This window comes from Diadema setosum, chromosome 11 (genome assembly GCF_964275005.1).
Source record: "Diadema setosum chromosome 11, eeDiaSeto1, whole genome shotgun sequence".
In the NCBI taxonomy this organism is placed as follows: Eukaryota; Metazoa; Echinodermata; class Echinoidea; order Diadematoida; family Diadematidae; genus Diadema; species Diadema setosum.
In genome coordinates, this window is record NC_092695.1 from 16,559,805 (window position 1) to 16,567,615 (window position 7,811).

Consider the following 7,811-nt stretch of genomic DNA (forward strand, 5'->3'; position numbering starts at 1 on the left):
CTATGGGTGAGACCTTCCTGCTTGGAGTTTGCGTTAAGTTTGCATTAATTAGTATGTAGTTCGGCCATCAATGATCGATCATTACATTCCATATTTCTACTCTTCATTCTGTTCTACATTTTCTGAATTTTGAAAGCAAACTAAAATCTAAACGACATCTGTTTGGTCAAAAAATATGAATTTGATGATTTTTCAATACAATGTGTGTGTTTTTTTTCGAGTTATTGCTGACTGTTGAGGTGAGATGCTTGATATACTGAAGTAAACGAGACGTTAGTCATTCTTCGATAGGATGGATTTACTTGAACAATATCTGTTTCGAGAGGGCTAGAGTGGCCTGGGAAGAGCCAGGTCCAGGTGCTGTAATTAACCCTAATTTTCACCGCTAGCGGTTTGTATTAGTTTGCATTTATTAGTAATTTGCGTTAGTTTGCATTAGTTTGCATTGAGGACTGTACAGTACTGGTTGAGGTGGGGATTCATGTTTTGAACATTCCTAAGTGAGATAATGAAAAGCCTCTTATGAAATATGAAAGAGCATGTAATTTTAAGAAGGATTCAACGTTTATTTGATGAAAATTGGTTTTCAAATGGCTGAGATATCCAAAAAAGTGCTAATAATAAAAGGCGACATGCCACAACTTTATTAGGATCTCTTTGTTTCACCTTGTTTTTGGATATCTCAGCCATTTCAAAACCGATTTTCATCGAATAAACTTTTGATACCCCTTAGAACTACATGCTCTTTGACATCTCATAGAGTGGTTTCTGAATATCTCGCAAAACGTTAAAAGCTAAATCCTCACCTGGACCAGAACTGATTTACACACCCTTTAAGCATGTTTGTTGAGTTTGCATTGAGTTTGCATTAGTTTGCGTCAGTTTGCATCAGTTTGCATTAGTTTGCATCAGTTTGCATTAGTTTGCGTCAAAAATTAGGACCGGCATGAGTATAGATGCAAATCAGGTTCTGCATTTATCAGCCCCTGTGGGTCACATGGGGGGGGGGGGGCTGTTGTTGGTTAGTTGTTTTCAGTGATAAAGGCCTTTACTATATTAACCACAGGACTCGCGATAATGTGGCAGAGAATTTAGTGTATTATTTAACGTCAATTAAAATAGCCTGAGATCAGACAAAAATCAGTCATCACTCAAATCGGAGCGACGGGAAATGATGCCCCCCTTGAAGGAAAAAGGTGGTGGTGGTACCGGGGGGGGGGGGGGGGGTTCCAACGTCCTTGCATCCATCCACCTTGAGGTTGATACTTGTCGGTTCCTTCCGTCTTTGTTTCCCAAAGAGGAAGAAGGAGAGAGAAGGAAGACGTGTAGATGAAGACGAGATGTGATTGTGGAGTCACTGCATGTACAGACAATACAACATGGTGACTGTCAATAGTCATTCTACCCGGGGAGAAGGAACTGGAAAAGGAATAGGAGAATTAGAGGATGAAAAGGAGGAGGAGAAGAAGGATAAGAGGAGATGGGGACAGGAGGACGGACTGTACATTGTGGAGAGAGAGAGAGAAAGTTTAAGGGTAAACTTGATAGCTGTAAGTGTGAAAACAAAAAACGGCTGAAGGAAATTCAGGAGTTTTTTACTATTGATATTTAATGTGTAAAACACAAGGTTATATATCTTTGGCTAAAGAACTATCGTAATTCAGCATTAAAAAAAGACATCATCAACTCATTCCTGCGGTGATTTTCATATTGACTGTTGAAGAAGTGTTCAAGTTGTGAAAACTTAGCAAAACTTCACAACTTCATAACTTCCTCAATTTTCATCCAATTTTTATCAAAGATTCATTGTTGTGCTTTTGACATTTTGCTCTTACTTAAAATGAACTGGTCCAGATTTTCCATTACTCTCTAAAAAAAATCGAGTGAAAATTTTCACTCTAAAAAGAGTGAATACAAAAAAGAGTGAATTTCGAGTGAAATTGGAGTGAATTTTGAGTGAAAATGCTCATTTTCACTCATTTTGGAGTGACGTCAGGGATCACTCCAAAATCTTCGAGTGATCCCTGACGTCACTCCAAAATGAGTGAAAATGAGCATTTTCACTCAAAATTCACTCCAATTTCACTCGAAATTCACTCTTTTTTGTATTCACTCTTTTTAGAGTGAAAATTTTCACTCGATTTTTTTTTTTAGAGAGTAAAGGTGCTCATTTTGCAGTGTCACTGTGCTGCACCGAAAGTTTAACAATTCATAACTTTTGAACGTATGGTCCGATTTTCCTCAAACTTCGCTGATTTTTTTTTTTTTTTTGAAGACTAATATTGCTGCATTCACTCAATCCACATGTACATTTGGGTTTTATTACCCTTTAAAATATATCATGTAAAAGAGTTATAAACAAATAAGAAAAGCATGTAACTCTGCAGAGCGCAGACGGCCTCCACCACACACAAGCAGCTCATTTCAACCACTGATCGTGTTCTTCCATAGAGATCAGTATAATTTCTACTGATGCATGCTGAAAATTTTCCCAGTAGGCCTATAGAAGCTTTTTGTTTACGTCATCAGCTTCCAGTTCACTGACTATACCTGCCAAAATTTAAAAGTCTTCATAAAATCCATAAAAATTCCCGGATCACTACCATAATTCAATCATCTGTTCCTTATGTCACCATCTCAACCTTTCATTTAAGTTTCATCAAAATCCGTTACTTGTTACTTGTTGAAATAATCCCCAAACTGCAGCTCCGTTGAAGCTATACTGGGATGAACAATCCTTGTTGTGCATCAACAAGGGTGCAGAGGTGCTAATCGTAACCCACATATTTACAATAAAAGTGGTTGAACCCGTGCAAGTAAAAATAAGGTTGGCTCCTTACAGAACACTGGAACCAGAGGAAGGCTGCATTATGTTGATATGTCGGAGTGCAGCCTGTCTGAATTCTGTTGGGTTGGTGAGTTGAACAGCTGCGCCTGGCAAGCTGTTCCACAGTCTTGTTGCTCTTGGGAATAGCTTTTCGAGTTATTTTGCACACAGACAAACAGAATGAAATACCGGTAAACAAACAAACAAAACAGAACCGGCCCAAAAACATAACCTCCTTGGTTGAAGCAATAAATAATGATAGACTTGTCAGAAAATACCCTAATAGTACTTTACAAGTTGGTTGACGTGAGTTCTGTCATTTATGTGAGTTGAAAGTGTAGTCCTACATGGTATATTTCACTATTTGATAGTATATATTTACATTAACTAAAAAGCAAAATCCACCCCCCCCCCCAAAAAAAAAAAAGTAAAAACTTTTAGCCTTGTAGGCCTACATGTATCTAAAAGAAACGAACAAATAGCCCCGCTGTATGGTAACTTTACGCGATTTGCCCTGAAGAAGGCGTACAGGTACTTCATATCTAATGGAATATTCAGATCAAGTTTGTTGAATACATTTATGGTAGGTGGCACACAGGTGATAGTGCGCTAGGTGTCCATAGATAGTCATCACTCAAGATAATTCTCCTTTGTCGTTGGCATAGGCCTACAGCTGGCGCTGTGCACGTAAACTGACCAGTGCCGTATATTAAGAGAGTCTGGCCAACTCGGTTTTCGGCTTAGGAGTTTTGAAGCCTGTGATTGGTCAAAAGCTGGTCCCGTGACCTACAGGCGCCATGTCGTTACCAAAGTCAATCACGCGGGCGCGAGCAGAGCTCATACGCAGGGCCCATTGTTCATAACGCGCAGCTACGCGCTATAATATTGCTTGCCTTGGGGACTTCCCCTGAATATCAGTCATGGTGCAGTGGGGATATGTCATTGCCGTAAGGTTGTCAACTTTATTGAAGTAGAAGGTACAACACGAAATATATTTTGATGTCTTACTTAGTATTGCCATAAACTGAAGATTCGTCATGCCTTCCTGCGCAGCATGGCAATGCGCGAACCGACCTGGCTCTTAGTGTATAAATGATGCACCGCTTTCCGACAGATCCAAAACAAAGGAAAAAGCGGGAAATCAGAGTGCGACGGGAAAATATCTGATTTGTTTTCTTTGGATTCCTCGCGGTGTCTTTCAGACTATCCAAGTTTTGATTCACATTTGTATGTCTCCGCCATAACATACGAAAGTGTCGCCTGAGGCATTTGTTTTGGTCGTCCGTCCGTCCTTCCGTCTGTCCTCGAATTCATATCGCAATCAATATTGTGGACACCGTTTGAGGTAATGAAACTTGTATGCTTGTGTGAGTGGACGAAGTTTTGTTTTTAGCTTATAAGGCCTAAAATTTTGTGTAAACACGCTCAAAGTGAAAGGTCAAAATCATGCATATAATGGTTAAATTCTTAAAATATCACTATTTCCCCCATATCTCATGCAATATCTGGAGGTATACGTACAGGTATTTCCAAACGAAACTTACGGCATGCCTGACCGTGATTTTCTCGTGATTTTATTTCATTTTATCTATTTATTTATTAATTTTTTTTTTTTTGGGGGGGGGGGGGGGAAGGGGCGGGGGTATGGGAGGGGGGTAAGGGTCAAGGATCAATGTCAGGTAAAATGTAATGTTAAAATTCTACTCTCTATTGTTGAAATACTATTACCCATGCAGTTCCTAAATATCTTGGAAATTACCCAATTCACAGTAAAACCAAATATGGTACACGTATTTGCGTGCCATCATTACTACACAATGACGCGTGATAGGGAAAGATTTTGGCCATGATGGTCAAGGGTAGGTGAAAATACTGAAATGACAGAATTTTCTATATATTTTTAAAATAACCGTTGAAAGTATTGCCATGAAAATAGTAGTAAGTAAAAAGTAGTGAGAAGAAGTAAGCAAAAGTAAAAATGCTCAAATTCCTTAATACTTGCTCTCTTAAACAATAAAAGGCATCCATTCATACCTAGTTCAAGGAGAGTAAACATTCGACGCATTAAATTTAGTGACAAATTCGCCATTTTTTCTGCCAATTATGTGAAACTGTCGTGTAACATTGTCAAGACGTACTTTACACCTGCTAAGAGAACAATGTAATATGGCGCCGGGAGGAATACCGGTCGCCACAAGGACATCTTTATTTATGTGGTTTTTTTTTTTATTATCATTTGGTACAGATGTCACTGAGGATATCCCTCATAATTATGTTATCCAGGTAAAGTACTTGTGCTTTCGTTCACCATGTCTTTTTTAGATATTATTCTTAAACAATTTTAGATCATGTTACATACCTTAACATCCGTGACGTCACTTTTTCATGTTGTACATTGTACATAGGTGTATTCCTTTTGAATTACATACTAATCGGCCTTCATGTCAGTTTCATACATATATGGGACTAAATAGGATGGTAATTGATTATTGCAATGTATAAGTTACGTGCGAAACAGTAATAACTGTGGAATTCGTCTATCCTCTGCACAGGTAGAATTGTAAATTTATATATCATGTTGTTATACAATATTCTTGTGCCCTGGACAACTTGCTAAATACAATATACATAGCATACAGTCTAGTGAAAGTTTACGATACGACTTACTGTGAATTCTTCTTTTATGTTCATCAGGAATTATGTCCTTTAGACAGCTTCCCTATTATTTATACGGTATACCTGTGTGCTTGTGTCTATTTGAATGTGTAAAAATTATTGATTATTGGCTTTGCTCACAATGGATGGAATGAAAGAATGTCCCTCCCTCAACCTACCTTCTTCCCCCCCCCCCCCCACCCTCTCTCTCTCTCTCTCTATATATATATATATATATATTCAAAAGAGAGAGAAAAGTCAAGCAACATGCACCGTGTCTTTGGGACGCCTGCGCGTACACACTTAACCCTCCAAGCGCACACGCTAAAACCATAAGCGCACTGTACGCTGGGTAACGACATGGCGTCCAATTTATGAGTTGGCCAGACTCTCTTAATATACGGCACTGAAACTAGTTGTTGTTCGGTGCAGAACTCCAGCAGGAGGCGTCCGTTGTCGTTGCACTTTCCGACGCCATGTTCACCAAGGATTCCTGACCAGGTTTCTGAGTCTTTCCCAACGCGAGCGTTGAAGTCACCAAGGATGACAACCTTGTCGTCTTCCCGAACTTGTTGGGAGAAGGTGCGCAAATCAGTGTAGAACTTATCCTTTTCGGCTGGTTCCGCCTGAAGGGACAGCAGAGGGACAGTTTAAAGACTACCTGGATGCACCCCCGGTCCAAGCACTGGCATCTATTGGACTACATTCTGGTTCGCAGGAGAGACCAACGTGACGTGTTTCACACCAGAGTTATGCCCAGTGCTGAATGCCACACTGATCATCGGCTTGTTCGCTGCAAGTTAAACCTTCATTTCAAGCCTAAGCTGAAATGCAGAGGGGCCCATCAGAAGAAATTCAATGTTGCTTACCTGCAGTCAGCTGAAGTGAGATGTAATTTTCAGACGAATCTCCAAACAAGGCTTGAAGATGAAAACCAATTCAAGGACATTTCTCCTGAAGTCTTTTGGGCTAGGATGAAATCAGCCATACAACAATCCTCCAAAGAGGTATTGGGACTCTCCTCCAGGAAGAACAAGGATTGGTTTGACGAAAGCAATCAGGAGATCAAAAAGCTACTTGCTAAGAAGCGATCTGCCCACCAGGCTCATCTCACGAATCCATCCTGTCCAGTGAAAAAAAGTGCCTTCCGTCTTGCATGCAGTCACCTCCAGCGCAAACTTCGAGAGATCAAGAATGAGTGGTGGACAAACCTTGCCAAACAAACTCAACTTTGTGCCGACACTGGCGACCTGAAGGGTTTTTATGAGGCACTGAAGAGTGTCTATGGTCCCTCACACCAAGTTCAAAGTCCTCTTCGTAGCGCAGACGGCGAAGTTCTCCTCAACGACAAGACCTCCATCCTCACCCGATGGTCAGAGCACTTTCAGTCGCTCTTCAGTGCCAACCGCATAGTACAAGAATCTGCCCTGCTCCAGATTCCCCAACAGCTCTTTAAACCTGAGCTGGATGAACTCCCTACCCTCGAGGAGACACTTAAAGCGATTGAACAAATGAAAATCGGCAAAGCAGCAGGTGTGGATGGAATTCCCCCAGAGGTATGGAAGGCTGGTGGAAAAGCCCTACACATCAAGCTTCACGAGTTCTTCACGCTTTGCTGGAACCAAGGCCAACTACCTCAAGATCTTCGGGATGCAATTATCATCACCCTGTACAAAAACAGAGGAGAGAAATCAGAGTGCACCAACTACAGAGGAATCACGCTGCTTTCCATTGCGGGAAAAATCCTTGCTCGAATTCTTCTCAATAGACTAACGCCTAGTGTCGCAGAAAGTGTTCTCCCAGAATCTCAGTGTGGTTTTCGCGCAAACAGAGGAACTGTTGACATGGTCTTTGCCCTCAGACAGCTTCAGGAAAAGTGCAAGGAACAAAACAAGGGACTTTACATTACCTTTGTTGACCTAACCAAAGCCTTTGACACAGTGAGTAGGAAAGGACTCTGGCAAATTCTGGAGCGCCTTGGTTGTCCCCCGAAGTTCCTCAATATGATCATCCAACTGCATGAAAACCAGCAAGGCCGGGTTAGGTATAACAGTGATTTCTCCGAACCCTTCCCAATTGACAACGGTGTAAAGCAAGGTTGTGTTCTTGCACCGACCCTGTTTACCATCTTCTTCAGTATGATGCTCAAACAAGCCATGGAAGAGTTCAATAACGAAGATGCTGTTTACATCCGGTACCGCACAGATGGCAGTCTATTTAATCTGAGACGTCTGCAAGCTCACACCAAGACGCATGAGCTACTCGTCCGTGAGCTACTCTTCGCAGATGATGCCGCTCTTGTTGCTCATTCAGAGTCTGCTCTCCAGCG